The following is an 18,424-nucleotide window of genomic DNA, read 5'->3' on the forward strand; positions in this document are numbered from 1 at the left end:
GGTCACGATGTGTTTTAGATAATGGTCTCTTGTGACAGCTTCCTTAGAGCTCTTCCTCCCTCTCCATTGTAGTTATTGTCATTGCCCCTCTCTCTCTCTGTTCATTTTGGATCACTAAGCTAATGTGATGCGGTAAACACTTCTCGCTGTCTCTCTCGGAGGAAGAGGGACCCTCTCTCCAAATTGAAGAGACCATTCTTTCTCCCCTCGACAAAATGGAGGCCCTCTCTCTTCTCTCTTTCTCTATGGCCATTATGATTGGGAGTGATTTTCGTTGGGATATTAAAATTTTAGTTAAAATGCCAAATGCTTCACTTATATAAAACATTACAAAGAAGGTCGATCAACTTGCTTTTTTTTTTTTTTTTTTTTTAAATTACCCCTCGATCAACTCGAATTTTGATTTTTTCTTTAGTAAGGCACTGCTTTAAAGTTTAGGGCACTTCCTTCTTAAAAAAAAAACTAAAAAAATTTAAAATAAAAAATAAAATTCGAGTTAACTCGAAGGGAATTTTGAAAAAAAGAAAAAAAAAGCCAATTGACCTTATCTTCTTTGTAATTTTTGCCTATTAAGAGAGTATTTTGTATTTTACCTAAAATTTTTGGATCCATATATAAATCACTCCATGATTGATTCAACATTGATTCAACTCGTTTTATACATTTCAGAGCTCAACCAAATTTGAAAGATTGCAGTTTTCTTGATGGATCCTGAAGGTCTAAACGGCGATGGTGTGTTCAAAATGGATGTCATTTCTCAATTTGAATAATTCATAGCCAAATTTTTGTAGTCCTCGTAGACAATTTTGTATAGCCGAATACGCTTGTACATCAATTAGGATAGCTAGTAAGGGAAAAGTTGTTGGTGAGCCAGCGGATTTACCAAACGTCCACATTAAGATGGATGTTGTAAAACACCCACCTTCTAAAATAAATATAAATATGGATGGTGTAGAAATATCTATAAAAGAATCACTTTTTAACTGTTGAAAATTTTATTATTATTATTATTGTTTCATACTCATGATCACATCATTTTGGATTAAAAATCCATCTTTAAGATAGATTTGAGAGGGGGCCAGCATATGCATCCCCTAGTAGAAGTCATATATTTACATATAAGGAGACACAATTTAATAGTGGCAAGGTTCCATAGCCCTTATAGCCAAGGTGAAGAATTACATTTTCGTTTATTGTGGTCACCTTTCCATTGATTCATATAGGTGGTATTTCTTAGCAGATGGATCATCAAATGTGGATGGCTTTCGATCTCTTTGAAACTGGACAATATGGTATGGGATCAGTAAAAGATGCAGCTACTTTTGGTAGGTTTGAAGTCCCGGTCGGTGCACTAACAGGTTTCGCACCAGTAGGAGCAGTGGAATCAAAATGGGGGCAGTGATGCGGTGCACATGCCTCCATTGCAGAAAGGTATGTAATTTTCTCCCACACAACGACAAACCATGGAGAACAAAATCGGGTTAAAACCAAAGTGGGAAATAGGAAACTTATCAATATCAATCTCAATCCCATATAATATGGGATTTTTTTATGTGGGTGATTTTGGATATCACCATATCCAACAATCTTCACCTTGATATTAAAATCACCTGATCACCATGCCAACTTCTAATGGATAGCTTTATGAATTCATCTTCTTTTGCCAAATAAATTCTTTCACCATTTTTGCTGGAAAGATTGTGCTTGCTATCATATTTCTCCACCTCAATTAAAACACTCGCATACTTTGCAATGTGTTTTTCTACAATCGAATGCACAAACACTAGCCTTGTACTAAGCAATGCGCTCTAATAGCATTCGTTGAAAATAAAAACCAAGGTTTAACAAAAATAAAAGAAAAAAAAATAGTGCAGAAAAATAAAAGAACAGACACACAAAGATTTACGTGGTTCAGTAAGTTGCCTACGTTCATGGGGCAGCAAAGTTCTCTTCCACTAATCAGAAAAATATCATATACACATGGAGAATACAAGGGATTACAAGTTCTCTCTCATGCCCAAAAACATGGTCTCTCTCTATCATGAACACCCACCCAAGGACTAAAGAACTAACCCACTTCTCTCTGGATTTTTCCTTTTATACATTTCATGTAAATTCTCTCTCTCTACAAGACAAGTTATATGAAGAGGAACCCAAAGTCCATCACGTGAGCCTCTATCTCATTTCCACATGCTAGATTGGGAAAAGGTATCTCATTCCCAATAGAAGTCACATGATGTGTTTCCTTGTTGTAATTAGATCTATATCTATGGATTCCATTGTATATCTCATCAAATTACCTCCTATAGAAGATTGCGTACAATCCCATTAATATAGGAATACAAGAACAAGTAGATCTCATTCACCGCTAGAAGTACGGATTTTTTAGAATTGATTCATTCAGACACATGGAAATCACATGTTGTTTCTTTGGGGAGTGTTGCATATTTTGTTACTTTTATTTATGATTTTTCAAAAAAAGTGTGGATTTATATGCTGCAAAAGAAATCAGATGCCTTCATTGTTTCCAAAATTTTAAGGACTTGATAGAAAATCAGAAAGGCAAGAGCATCAAGTGTCTAAGAATTAATAATGGGGGAGAATTTTGTTCTGGTGAGTTTAATAATTTTTGTAATGAACATTGTATTTCTATGCAGTTGATAGTTCCTGGAACCCCTCAGCAAAATGGTATTGTTGAGAGAATGAATCACAGCCACCAAGGTTTGGTAAAAATAAGGAAAAGAAAAATAGTGCAAAAACCAAAAGAACAGAAGTACAAAAATTTACATGGTTTGGCAAGTTGCCTATGTCTACGGGGTCGCAAAGTTCTCTTCTACTAATCAGAAAAAACATCATGTCAACATGAAAAATACAAGGGATTACAAGATCTTGGACAATTTCATATTCTTGGTCCTGACCACCATCTTTCTAGTTCCCATGGGTGAATTCCACCTCAACAGCTTTTGCATCTGACTCTTTCTTTTTCTACATAGAATTTTCATTGAAAATAATATATTGGCTAACTATAACCTTGTGGTCTGTAGGATCCCGCAATCTGTATCCCTTTGTGCCATCAACATAGCCAAGTAAAACACACTTCTTGGATTTTTCATTCAACTTAGTTTTTTATCTTTGGAATCAAAGAATATGCATCACAGCAAAATGCACGAAGGATAGAATAATCAACAAGTTTATCTGTCCAAACATCTTTTGGTGTCGTGTAGTCAATAGCAGAACTAGGAGATATATTAATTAGGAAACAAGCAATACGAACAGTACTGCTCTAACCCGACAATACTCAACATATACCTAGCATGTTCCGTAATCGTACGATTCATCCTCTCGACAACACCATTTTGCTGAGGTGTTCCAAGAACTGTCAACTACCTGGCAATACCATACTCACTACAAAAATTATTAAATTCATTAGAACAAAATTCTCCCCCATTATCAATTCTTAGACATTTGATGCTCTTGCCTTTCTGATTTTCTGTTATTGACTTAAATTTTGGGAAACTGCTAAAGACATTTGATTTCTTTTCAACATATAAACCCACTTTTTTTAAAAAAAATATCAATAAAAGTGACAAAATATGTAGCACCCCACATAGAAACAATATGTGATTCCCATGTGTCTGAATGAATCAATTCCAAAAAAAATCGTACTTCTAGCAGTGGATAAAACAAATCACAATTTGTTCTGCTTTCCAAATAAGTGTGACTCATAAAAATCTAAATAAAAATATTTTAAATCGGAGAGAAGGTTTTTATCGAGAAGTACCTTGAGTACGCATTCACTCATATGACCTAAACATGCATGTCGCGTCATGATAGTGCAAATTTCCTGCTCACTCTCCTTTCTCAACCACTAGTGCTCCTTTAAAAATTTTCAGACATCATTTTTCACCTGTAAACCTGAAACCTTGCTCATCAAAATTTCTCAAGCACAAGAGACTTTTTTTAAGAACCGGATATGTCTGACACCTTGGATGGTGCATATGCCCATTGAACATCTTGATTCTTACATCTCTAACTCCCACTATTTTACATGAGTCATTATTTCCCGTGTGAACAATACCTCCATCATATGGTTGGTACCTATAAAACCAATCCCTATGTGGAGTCATGTGAAATGACACACTCCAATCAAGTAGCCAATACTGCAACACTTCATCCCTATCCACTGACAAAACTTCCCCATCTTCAGAAAAGTCAACATCTTCTATTAGATTTTCTTGAGAATTACTTGAACTAGGCTTCTCATTAGAACCAGATTTAGGGGCTTCTTGGTTCCCTTTCTGTGCCTTACAATTTTTCCTCATATGACCTAGCTTTACACAACTCCAAGACTTCACTTTCTTATGCCTTCTTGATTTGAATATTTGACTGATCTCTACCTATAACTCTCTCAATTGATCTTCCATGTGCTACAAATACATTCGCAAATGAATCCTAACCAGACTTTCGCCTAGACTCCCCTATCAAAAGTTTCAAAACAACGGAATCAAATTCGAGAGATTTTGCACTACTGAGATTCATGATTAATACGTCCTAAGATTTCGACATAAAGCAAAGTAAAATAACAGCGTTATCTTCTTCATCAATCTTTACATCCAATGACATCAACTTGCTAATCAAGGCATTAAACTCATTTAAGTGTCCTTGCAAAGATGGACCATTACTCATCTTGATATTATAAAGTTTTTTATAAAGAAAATTTTTATTAAGAAGAGACTTACCTTCATACGTATTTTCCAGCCTGTCTCATCAATCTTTCATGGAAGTTTTTTAGAAGACATTGAACAAAGCAGACTCGTCAAGCGCCAGAAACATATCCACCTTGAAAAATTTATCCTTCTCATCAAATTCTTCATCATCCATCTTTTTCGGTTTATTTTCTACGCCTTCTAAAGCCACTACACAACCATCTTTCACCAACACTGTATGCATCTTTAATTTCCAGGTTGAAAAATCCGAACCATCAAATTTTGGAATTTCATATCTAGTTGAACTTCCTCCAACCATCTTCACAGATATGTGATCTGTCACAAACCTTAAGCCCAACAAGGATAAAACCAAAGTTTGGCAAAAATAATGCCCAACAAGGATCTTAAACAACCCTAAGGCTCTGATACCTGATACCAATTGTTGTGGATAAAACCAAGGTTTGACAAAAATAAGAGAAAGAAAAATAGTGCAGAAAAATAAAAGACAGAAACTCAAAGATTTACATGCATACGAGGTATTATAAGCTCTCCCTCAAGCCCTAAAACGTGGTCTTTATCTCACTATAATATCCACGTAAGGACTAAAGAACTAACCCTCTTCGCTCTGGCTTTTTTGTTATATAATAATGTCTCTTTACAAAAGTTTTCTTTATAGAGGAGAGTCCCAAGAGAGCCACGCATGACCTTTTTCCTATTTCTAGTTTAACAAGGATGTCTTTCTTATAAAATAGAATCTCCAAGATATACAAAAGACATAGAAAATAGGATCTCCAAGATATACAAAAGATTATATGGAGTCACTGCTGTATCCCCATACGCGATTGTCCGAGATTGAATCTGGGTCATTCTGTAGCCGATCTGACGCTCACGGATGTATGATAGTATTTGAATTTTAATTGTTTTTCTACAAATACTAATCACTTCAAATTTTAGGTGTGTGTTCCTCTAGTCAAGGCACACCTAATAAAATAAAAATAAAAAAAATTCATGAAAACAAAATTAACCAAATTACCCCCGAAAGATTTTGGGGGTATTTTAATCAAATTTATTTCATGCAAAAGTTTTTTTTGATACTTTTTATAGATTCGCCTATTTTTGAAGACCACACACCTAAAATTTATAGTGATTTAGATTTGTAAAAAAATAAATAAAGTTCAAATACTATCGGACATCAGTGAGTGTCAAATTGGTCCAGATTCAATCTTTTTCTTATTTGACGACTGGGAACTAATAGCTTATACTATTCATTACAGCTTGTAGCTTAGAGAATCTTTTTCTTTCCTTTTTTTATTTTCAATATTCCCAAGCTTGTCACACCCCAAGAATTTACAATACTATTATTCTTGAGATGTGACGGACAAAACATATATACATCTATTAATAGGACAAATTTACAGTGGCGAGGTCTTACATAGTAAATAAAGAAAGCTAGCACAACAACAGTATCTTCCAAGATTGATGTTGACTAGCACTCAAAATGAATCCGTAGTTATCCTGAAAAAATGTTTACCATAGTTTGATGAGTTTGGCTACTCAGTAAGTGATCATCATAATCCTAAAAATAATCATGATTGAAAGATATCAATATTTTACAAAATGAGATCTATTAACAGAAATGCATCAACAGTTTCACTTTCAATAAATGCATAATGTAAGTATAATCCGAGTAATTGAAATGCTTATAACACTTTTAACGGCAGTACATAATTCAAAGGATTTCACAAAATACCCTACTGGCGTCCCAAGTAGGTCACCTATATACCCCATCAGCATCCTGATGGGTCCACTTAATCCCTATCGGCGTCCTAGATAGGTCCACTTAATCCCTGCTGGTCCACTTATACCTCAGCGGCGTACCGGATGAGTCCACTTAATCCCTACTGGCGTCCCAGATAGGTCCACTTATACCTCACCGGCGAACCGGATGAGTCCACTTGCATACTTAAATCTCTTTAAACATTCGAAAGTAGCAATATCATGTACTCAACATATCACTGAAACCATTAATATGAATTTCACTTAAACCATTAATAACAGTCACTCTCTATAATATTTCAAAAATAACCAATCAAATATTTTGGGCTCAGATTTAGAAAGGTAGCAGTTTGTAAAGGCATTCTAGCATAATTGCCAATTTAATATGTATAGAAAAACTCTTATAAAAATTCAAGAATACGGAATTATCACAATTTATGGAATATCAATTCACAAATAAACATTTCACAACAATACTATAATCAATTGCAAAAATGTCAATTTTTAAATAATAAGGCAGTCATTTGCACATGAATTTTACAATGTCTAAATATTCAAAACAGTAGAAAGAAATATCACAATTTTACTAAAAGCAAAAATATCACATTTATTTCTACCAATAGACAAGAAAAATAAATAAATTTATTTTTCTAATTTACAGCATTCAAAATTTCTAACATAGATAAAATATCACCATTTTTATTAAAAAGGTTATTTTTCAAGATAATGAGGTCACGTGCGCATAAAATTTATCGCGCCTAAAATTCATGATAATAAGCAGAAATAATTATTTCATTTTATTTTTAAAAAGAATGGATTATTTTTCGAGACAATGAGGTCACTTACACACAAAACTGATAAAATAAAGATCCTAGACGAAAATATCACTATTTATTAAAAATAGACTATTTTTCAGAAAGACGATGTCACTTACCCACAATTATTTGAGAGGGAGCTTCCGATTAAAAATTCGGTTCGAGAGAGAAGTTCACTGTGTTTCGACTAGAGAGAGAGATCTCAAAATTTTGTTTTAGGGTGGGAGTGCTCACATCCCCTATTTAAATTCTTATAACGTATTATTATATTATTTTATTACGCTCTACCTCATACCTGAGGTGTCGCGTTAAAAGTCTGCTTTTATCGTACGAAAACCACGTCCGCTAAAGGACGTTGCCAGCTGCAAGCAGCAAGAGGCAAAAGCAGGCAAAGCAAAAGTTAAACCTAAAGTAAAAGTTTTGAAAATAGTGATGGTCCCCAAGGACCATCATACTCAATCAGACCATCACCTATTAAAAGCATCATTTCCCCCTTTTTTTTTTTTTTTTTTTTTGAAATTTTAGGATTGTTACATTCTTCCCTCCTTAAAGAAATTTAGTCCTCTAAATTTGTGTACCTGATTACTGAAAAAAAAAGGGGTATTTTTCTCTGATTTCGTCTTCTCGTTCCCAAGTCGACGCTTCTCTTGAATGGTACTGCCATAATACACGGACTAAAGGAATCTCCTTGTTACGCAACACTTGCACCCTTCTATCCAGTATCAAAATTGGCTGCTCAATGAAGGATAGGTCCTTCCTGATCGGTAAAGGTTCATATTTTAAGATATGGGACGGGTCGAGCTGATATTTTCGTAGTGAAGATACATGAAAGACATTATGGACATTTGCCAATTCGGGTGGTAAGGCAAGTCTATAAGCGACACCTCCGATTCTTTCCAGGATTTCAAATGGTCCGATGTAACGTGGGCTCAACTTTCCTTTCTTGCCGAATCTCATAATGCCCTTTATTGGTGAGATTTTTAGGAAAACTCGATCACTTTTCTCAAATTCAAGATCTCTCCTTCGGTTATCGGCATAACTCTTTTGCCGACACTGAGCTGTCATGAGCCTTTCACGAATTAATGCTATCTTATCTGTGGCTATCTGGACAATTTCGGGCCCCAAAAGCTTTCTTTCACCAACCTCGTCCCAACATATGGGTGACCTGCATTTTCTTCCATACAGGGCTTCATATGGTGCCATCTAAATACTGGCTTGGAAGCTATTATTATAAGCAAACTCAATCAGGGGTAAATGGTCATCCCAGCTTCCTGTAAGGTCAATAACACAGGCCCTCAGCATATCTTCCAAGGTTTGGATGGTCCTCTCCGATTGTCCATCAGTTTGGGGGTAAAAGGCAGCACTAAAGGCGAGTCTCGTCCCCATGGCTGACTGTAGTCTAGCCCAAAATTTAGAAGTAAACTGAGTATCCTTGTCCGATACAATACTGACAGGAACTCCATGCAACCGCACTATTTCCTTAATGTACAGCTGAGCCAGTCGATCCAAAGTGTACGTCGTGCGAATCGGAAGAAAGTGGGCAGCTTTGGTTAACCGGTCCACAATGACCCAAATGCTATCATGTCCTGAATTTGTTCTAGGCAAGCCAGAGACAAAATCCATAGAGATGTGCTCCCATTTCCATTCTGGCACCGGTAAAGGCTGCAACAACCCAGCGGGCCTTTGATGTTCAGCTTTTACTTGCTGGCATGTTAGGCATTAAGACACAAATAGTGCTACCTCTTTTTTCATATTATTCCACCAAAAGGTTTTCTTCAGGTCCTGATACATTTTAATACTTCCGGGATGTATTGTATAACGAGAATGATGTGCTTCTTCTAAGATAGCTTTCTTTACACTCTCATCATTCGGGACACAAACCCTACTTTTGAATCTTAGCAAATCCTCACTACATATAGAGAATTCATCACTCTTCCCTTGCTTCACCTCTTCTATAATTGTTATAAGCTGAGGGTCTTTCTTTTGTGTCAATCGAATCTGTTGGATTAGTTGGGGTTCCGCCTTAATATTGGCAATCATACTTACCACACCATTAATGGACGGAGTTGGATGCCAATCCACTATTTCTTCTAACAATCGCATTTCTTGGATCATTAGATGAGCTAAGACTCCCCGTAGATTTCTACTTAGAGCGTCGGCCACAACGTTAGCTTTTCCTGAATGATAATGGATTGTACAATCATAATCTTTTAAGAAATCCATCCATCTTATCTGCTGCATATTTAAATCCTTCTGAGAGAAAAGGTATTTCAAACTCTTATGATCCGTGTATATTACGAATTGCTCACCATATAGATAATGCCTCCATATTTTCAAAGCGAATACTGTTGCAGCTAGCTCCAAATCATGAGTTGGATATTTTTTTTCATATTCTTTCAACTGTTTGGATGCATATGCCACTACTTTCCCATATTGCATTAATACACAGCCCAAACCTTTATGTGAAGCATCACTATAAATCACAAATCCCCCACTCCCCTCAGGAATAGTTAAAATAGGTGCTGAAGTTAATCGAACTTTTAGTTCTTGAAAACTCTCCTCACATTCACTTGTCCACTCAAATTTGACATTTTTCTGTATCAATTGAGTCAATGGGATTGCGATTCGAGAAAATCCTTCTACAAATTTTCTGTAATATCCTGCCAACCCCAAAAAGCTTCGAACTTCAGTCACATTACTGGGTTGTTTCCAATTAACAACGGCTTCAACCTTTGAAGGATCAACTGATAGACCTTCCTTTGATATGACATGTCCTAAAAATGTCACTTGTTCAAGCCAAAATTCACATTTACTAAGTTTGGCATACAATTTCTTCTCTCTTAATATTTGCAATACCATTCTTACATGCTGCTCATGTTCCTTCTGATTCTTGGAGTAAATTAAAAAATCATCGATGAATACCACAATAAATATATCCAAAAAGGGCTTAAAGATCCGATTCATCAAATCCATAAATGCAGCTGGTGCATTGGTTAATCCAAAAGGCATGACTAAAAATTCATAATGGCCATACCTTGTTCTGAAAGCTGTCTTGAGTACATCTTCACTTTTAATCTTAAGCTGATGGTATCCAGATCTAAGATCAATTTTTGAAAACACTTGTGATCCTTGTAATTGATCAAATAAATCATCAATTCTAGGTAATGGATACTTATTTTTCACTGTCACTTGGTTCAACTGTCTATAATCAATACACAATCTCATAGTCCCATCTCTCTTTTTGACAAACAGTACTGGAGCACCCCAAGGTGACACACTGGGCCTGATAAAACCTTTATCTAATAATTCTTCCAATTGTTGTTTCAGTTCTTTAAGTTCTGCAGGAGCCATTCTGTAAGGTGCCTTAGAAATTGGTGCTACCCTGGCAATAATTCAATGGAGAATTCAATTTCCCTGTCAGGCGGTAATCCTGGCAATTCTTCAAGAAAAACGTCGGGAAATTCTCGGATAACCGGAGTGGTATCCAAATTTATTTCTTCCTTCCTATCTTCTTTGATATAGGCAACAAAGCCTTGACACCCTTTTCGAAGGAGGCGATTAGCTCGAATACAAGAGATTAAATATGATGGGGAGTCTTCTTTGACACCATTGAAGTAAAATACTGGTTGATTCGGAATACTAAAGGTAACAATTTTCTTATAACAATCAATACTTGCATGGTATGCAGAGAGCCAATCCATGCCTAAGATTACATCAAAATCTTGAATTTCCAGGAGTATTAAATCAACCAACAGTTCCTTTTCTTCTATCTTTATTACACATGATTTGTACATTATATTAGTGTTAATTGAATCTCCCATCGGTGTGGCTACCTCTAGAATGTATTCTAATTGTTCTGGTTCTACCTTTAAGTGGCATACAAAGTGTTGTGACGCAAATGAATGAGTAGATCCAAGATCAATCAAAACATGAGCTACTTTTTGGAAGATAGTAAGAGTACGTTGGATCACTGATTTTGAGGCCTGAGCGTCTTGCTCGGTAATCGCAAATACTCTTCCCTTCATCTAAGGCTTTGGAGCTATCTCTCCCTGCTTTGGAAGCTGTTGTGTCTGTAAGCTAGGACATTGTTTAATCTGGTGTCCCAATTTTCCACATTTAAAACAGGCTCCGGTATTCCAATAACAAGGGCTTGATCCATGATTTTTCCCACATTTTCTACATGGTTCTATTGGGTTTTGAAATGGCGAGGCCTTGGCTTCTTGTTTGGCCTTTCAAACTGTTGTCGATTAGATGATGTAGGTCTAACATGACTGTTCTGATTTTTTGTCTTTTGGTAATCTTCAAAATCTTTTTCGACAATTTGGGCACGATCCACTATTTCAGCATAAGTTCTTAATTTCAAGACTGATATTCTGCTTCTAATAGCTGGCCTGAGACCCCTTTCAAATTTCTTCACCTTTCTTACCTCATTATTAATCATATGTGGTGCAAACCTGGCCAATTCAGTAAACTTGGCCTCGTACTGTGCTACTGTCTTATTTCCTTGGATTAATTCTAGAAATACCATTTCTTTTTGGTCTCGAATAAAATCTGGGAAATATTTTTCATTAAATGCCTCTAGAAATACTTCCCAAGTCAAGGTTTTATTTTCTTTGACCAATACTCCTTTTGCCATTCGCCACCAGTGTTGTGCCTCACCTTCTAACATAAAAACTGCCAAGGCCACCTTCCTATCATCAGGACATTCCATAACCTCGAATATTTTTCCAGTTGCATAATTCATCCCTCGGCTTCCAGTGGGTTTACAGCACCCTTAAAAGAAAGTGGGTTTAATTTCTTAAATTGTTCGATATTGCTCCCACCATTTCCTGTAACTGACTGCCTGGGTGGATTGTTGTTTTCCATCTGATGTTGCATTAGAGCAACCATATTTTCTAAGGCTTTGTGAATTCCTTCCATATTGGCTTCAGCTATTCTGGATCCTGACTTTATCCCGGTCTGTACACACAATAAATGTGATTTTAAGTACATTCTTTTTAAATTTCCTAAGGATCTTAAACCTATTGCTCTGATACCATAATTGTCACACCCCAAGAATTTACAATACTATTATTCCTGAGATGTGACGGACAAAACATATATACATCTATTGATAGGACAAATTTACAGTGGCGAGGTCTTACATAGTAAATAAAGAAAGCTAGCACAACAACAGTATCTTCCAAGGTTGATCTTGACTAGCACTCAAAATGAATCCGTAGTTATCCTGAAAAAATGTTTACCATAGTTTGATGAGTTTGGCTACTCAGTAAGTGATCATCATAATCATAAAAATAATCATGATTGAAAGATATCAATATTTTACAAAATGAGATCTATTAACAGAAATGCATCAACAGTTTCACTTTCAATAAATGCATAATTTAAGTATAATCCGAGTAATTGAAATGCTTATAACACTTTTAACGGCAGTACATAATTCAAAGGATTTCACAAAATACCCTACTGTCGTCCCAAGTAGGTCACCTATATACCCCATCAGCGTCCTGATGGGTCCACTTAATCCCTATCGGCGTCCCAGATAGGTCCACTTAATCCCTGCAGGTCCACTTATACCTCACCGGCGTACCGGATGAGTCCACTTAATCCCTACCGGCGTCCCAGATAGGTCCACTTATACCTCACCGGCGAACCGGATGAGTCCACTTGCATACTTAAATTATTTCTAAATCTCTTTAAACATTCGAAAGCAGTAATATCATGTACTCAACATATCACTGAAACCATTAATATGAATTTCACTTAAACCATTAATAACAGTCACTCTCTATAATATTCCAAAAATAACCAATCAAATATTTTGGGCTCAAATTTAAAAAGGTAGCAGTTTGTAAAGGCATTCTAGCATAATTGCCAATTTAATATGTATAGAAAAACTCTTATAAAAATTCAAGAATACGGAATTGCCACAATTTATGGAATATCAATTCACAAATAAACATTTCACAACATTACTATAATCAATTGCAAAAATGTCAATTTTTAAATAATAAGGCAGTCATTTGCACATGAATTTTACAATGTCTAAATATTCAAAACAGTAGAAGAAATATCACAATTTTACTAAAAGCAGAAATATCACATTTATTTCTACCAATAGACAAGAAAAATAAATAAATTTATTTTTCTAATTTACAGCATTCAAAATTTCTAACATAGATAAAATATCACCATTTTTATTAAAAAGGTTATTTTTCAAGATAATGAGGTCACGTGCGCATAAAATTTATCGCGCCTAAAATTCATGATAATAAGCAGAAATAATTATTTCATTTTATTTTTAAAAAGAATGGATTATTTTTCGAGACAATGAGGTCACTTACACACAAAACTGATAAAATAAAGATCCTAGACGGAAATATCACTATTTATTAAAAATAGATTATTTTTCAGAAAGACGATGTCACTTACCCACAATTATTTGAGAGGGAGCTTCCGATAAAAAATTCGGTTCGAGAGTGAAGTTCACTGTGTTTCGACCAGAGAGAGAGATCTCAAAATTTTGTTTTAGGGTGGGAGTGCTCACATCCCCTATTTAAATTCTTATAACGTATTATTATATTATTTTATTACGCTCTACCTCATAGCTGAGGTGTCGCGATAAAAGTCTGCATTTATCGTACGAAAACCACGTCCGCTAAAGGACGTTGCCAGCTGCAAGCAAGCAGGAGGCAAAAGCAGGCAAAGCAAAAGTTAAACCTAAAGTAAAAGTTTTGAAAATAGTGATGGTCCCCAAGGACCATCATACTCAATCAGACCATCACCTATTAAAAGCATCATTTGCCCCTTTTTTTTTTTTTTTTTTGAAATTTTAGGATTGTTACAAAGCTTGACCATTTTGAACTCTCCAAGGGCTACAAGTCCAAGTTACTACTACAATGCCAAGCCCCAAGTTGGGTCGCCCGTGTAGTTGAACACTAGTAAGAACTACTCTAGTATCCTTGGGCTTTCAGTCAGTGATAGACATATTGAAAAGCCTAGGTTATCGATGCCTTAAAATATAGATATATATATATATATATATATATATATATATATATATATATATATATATATATATATATATATATATATATATATATATATATATATATATATATATATATATATATTTCGTTCTTTCTTTCTATTTATTTATTTCTTTCTTTCTTTCTTTTTTTCCTTTTTTTTCCTCTATGTTTGGTACAATTTCCCAACAAACAAATATCATGAAAAGGAAAAGAGCCAAAGCTTAAATAGTTAGCATTTGACAATCTATAATGCTATATCCTAGGCTCAATTCCTACCAAGGGTAGGGGCCCTCTCCCCACTGACATACCCCAAAATAGACAAAAACAAATATCTTGAAAGGCATGGTGGGATTCAAACATGGTTTTTATTCTTCTTTTTTTCTTCTAATGGTAGGGTGGGAAGCTACAATCATCAATGACTAGCCAATCAAGACCAACCCTGATTATTAGTCGACCATTTTATTGACAATTGCAACACTAAGTTCCATGTTTGAATCCCACAAATGCCTTAACAAAAAACAACTAATCCATTCAGACAGTAACATCTTTAACTGTATTTTTTAGAGTAAAAAAAAGTTGGCTCCAACTCGAACTCGTCAGGGTCCCGAGCCTGAGTCAGACTGTAGAAGTGTTAGTAAGATAAAAACTTGTGAAAAACCAGGGGATCCAAACAATTCCATGGTTTTCACTATAGAATCTGGTCTAGAATTTTGAGATGAAATCTTGAGAAAAACCGGGGGATCCAAGCAGTTCCACGGTTTTTCACCATAGAATCTGGTCTGTCTCAGGCACGTCTTAAATTAAGCTGGAGATTTTTAAAGACTGATCTAAAATACTCGGGATTCTCCCTCGCGAGACTGTTTTCCTAATTATTTTCCATGTTTCCAAACTTTTTTTTTTCTTTTTTTTGGTGATGTAAAATACCTCAACGGGCTTCGGATTCCAAGCCCTACACCCCACACTCACAAACAGGTACCAAACACAACCAGCATGAGAACCACTCTAAAAGCACCCATCCTTTCTTTTCACACACACATACAGAGAGAGAGAGAGATTAGATGTCACAACTACACCATTAACATGCGGGCATAAAATGTAGATTTAAGAGGTCCATGTTAATGGCTTGTCCTTCTGTATGCATAGAATTGGGGACGCAAGACATCGTGTAGTTGACATTTTTCTCTAATTATTTTGGCCTCATGCAAGCGAATCAATACCATGTGAGTCTCACAATATGATTGCCCTTTAAGTTGTGGTTGAGAATGTGTCACTGTTTAGACATGGTTTAAAATAAAATATCTAGAGTGTTGTGGTATATTTTTATTTATTGGATTTCACACCCAACGAATAAAAGTGATTCTGATTTTCTTGTATAAAAAATAAATCGTCTCATTGTATACAATTTTTTATCCAAAATTTCTTTTTATTCACATGAAATGTGATTCCAATCTCTAAGATCAAATCGAAGTGTGAAATATTGATCAAAGAGTCAAATTCACCCCAATTGGGGCCTTTTATTTATTTTTGTGCAAAGGAGCTTCAAGACATCTGTGGATATTACAATTTATTACAATTTTGGAATAGAATAGCTATGCTTGTTTAATTATACCAATATTAAAGAAGATTATATCATATATATATATATATATATATATATACTTGATGCTTGACTTTCTTTCTCTCTTGGAGTTCCTTCGAATCTTGGTTTAGCCTCCATTATTATTATTATTTTATTTTATTTTTTTATGATTATTATTTTATTTTATTTTAATTTTTTTTTTGTGTGGGGGAAGGGAAGGGGGCAGAAATATTGAAAAAAAGGGTTGAAATTACAAAACGGGTCAAAAGATTACAAATTACACATGTAGGTATGTTTTTGAATTTCTAGATCCATTAGGAACATCCATAAAAACAAATCAAAATTTTTAAATTGCTTTCAAGGTTGAGAACCTAAAATAATGGAGCATTTTGATCATTTTACCCCCAATCATCATTTTGTTATAGGCTATTTCGAAGTAAAATTATTAAAGTACTGTTATACAAAAATTTGAAGCAATGAATAAAACAACGGCTCGTATCATGGTCATGCCGATAAACTTTGGCCAAGTATGAGTTACTCGGCTCGAGTCGGGTTGAGTGCAGCTAAGCTAACAAGTGTTAAAAATAAAAAATACAAAAATTCTAAAAAAATCTGAGCGTGGCAATCAGAGTGTTAAAGAAAGTGTATATTATTTATGAGGTTAGTTATAGAAAGTATGTATTATATAAAGGAAAAGTAGGTGCAATATCCTGTGTTTCATGGTAAATGTGGGTATAGTTTAGATGTCTGTGATTTCTTTCTATTCTAATAATCTGTTATTTGTTTATATTTAGACAAGTTTATATATTCATACACTAATGGACACAAAGAGTCTCCAGTGAAACTTGAAATTTTAACAAACTTAATCTTGATATTACATATTACAACAAGCGTACCTTCTTCTTTATAAATGATTGTCGAAATTTATAGCACTTTGGGGTTGTTAATATGTTTTATTGTTTACCTCTTCATGTTCTTGTTCTTCTTGTGGCATTCTACTAAGTGTATCTTGTAGACCTTGTTGTACTACTGATGCATATCAAAATTTGGTGGCTAGAAATTTTAATTTTAGTTTTTGTTAATTTATTTTTGAGAGTTTGGGTAGAATTCTTATTTTTAATTATTAAGGTTAATTATTAAAAATATGATTTTTAGGGTTAGTTTGATAAATTGTTTTTCATAAGTATGTTTTTTTATGAATTGAGATAAATCTGTTTTTTTTTGTATGACAGGGTTTAGAAGGTTTATACTAGGTTTATGCTCAACTTTTGTTTGGAAGAAATCTTTAGAAAGGGGTTTAATTTAAAGAGATAGAATTGAGATATAAATAATTGAGGCAGCATTTGAATCACGTGGATGCAAAAGAAAGAAAGGATTTTTTTATGGTTATCTATTAGCAAGTAAAGTACGTAGAGGGAAGGTTTCTTTTGTTTTATTAGAAGGGAAACCATTTAGTAGATTTTAGACTTATCTTTTGGAATCACGTGCGTAGGAGTTGAATTAGGTATAAATAGGTAATTTGTTTTTGTGCGTAGGAGTTGAATTAGGTATAAATAGGTAATTTTTTTTTGTAATTATCTTCTTTTAAGTTTTGTGGAAGCAAAAATCCTTTAAAAAGAGCACGTGCATTGTAATCGGAAAAGAATGGAATTTTAGTTAATAAAGAAAGTATTTTTTTAGAGAGAGACCTTTGTAGGTGTTGTTTCTTCGCTTGTGTTTATGGATCCATGACGGAATACTAGTACCTGCATATTTTGTTCTTTCTTCTTGTGATTTTTTTCATAATTTTGTTTCTCTTGTTTTTTTTTCTTGTGATTTTCTTCATAATTTGTATTTCTCTCTCTTAAACACGACGGTTATCTTTGCTAGTGTTGTTTATGGATAAATTTTACACTGCATCAGGTGGTATCAGAGCCTAGATTCTTGTGCCATCGGGTGCTCTTGATACAGCATCATGGTCCTGACAGAGTACAAAATTTATCGGTAAACAGCACCGGCAAAAATAACCTTATTTAATAGATAAATAAAAATCATGAAGAAAATCATAAGAAAAAACAACGAAACACAGAGATACGAGTATTTTAACATGGCCTATAAACACAAGAGAAAAAATAACACCCACAAAGGGCCTATTTTTTTAAAAAAACACTTTCTATATTAATCAAAATTCTATTCCATTCCAATATCAAAATTCTATTCCATTCCAATTATAATGCATGTGATCTTCTTTTAAAGGAGTTTTTGCTTCCACAAAACTTAAAAGAAGATAACTACCAAAAACATATACTACCTATTCAGACCTAATTCAACTGCTACCCATATGATTCCAAACGACAAGTCCAAATCTCCTAAATGATCACCCGTTTGATAAAACAAAATAAACCTTCCTTCTACCTATTGTCCTTGCTAATCATAAAAAAAGTTCTATCTTTATTTTCCATCTACGTGATTCAAATGCTACCTCCTATTATTTCTATTTCAATTCCATTTTCCATCTACGTGATTCAAATGCTACCC

The 18,424-nt window shown here is 34.5% G+C and overlaps 1 long non-coding RNA gene across 1 annotated transcript; it reads left to right on the forward strand.

Annotated features, from left to right (window-relative positions):
- The first annotated feature begins 365 nt into the window (after nucleotides 1-365).
- LOC148780001 (uncharacterized) lies at nucleotides 366-17,584 on the forward strand. Its single transcript, XR_016043116.1, has 2 exons — nucleotides 366-1,431; nucleotides 17,140-17,584. It is a non-coding gene; the product is annotated as an uncharacterized LOC148780001 (long non-coding RNA).
- Nucleotides 17,585-18,424: the final 840 nt, after the last annotated feature.

This window comes from Amborella trichopoda, chromosome 10 (assembly GCF_054954075.1).
Source record: "Amborella trichopoda isolate Santa Cruz 75 chromosome 10, AtrichopodaSantaCruz75HAP2 v2.0, whole genome shotgun sequence".
Classification (NCBI taxonomy): Eukaryota; Viridiplantae; Streptophyta; class Magnoliopsida; order Amborellales; family Amborellaceae; genus Amborella; species Amborella trichopoda.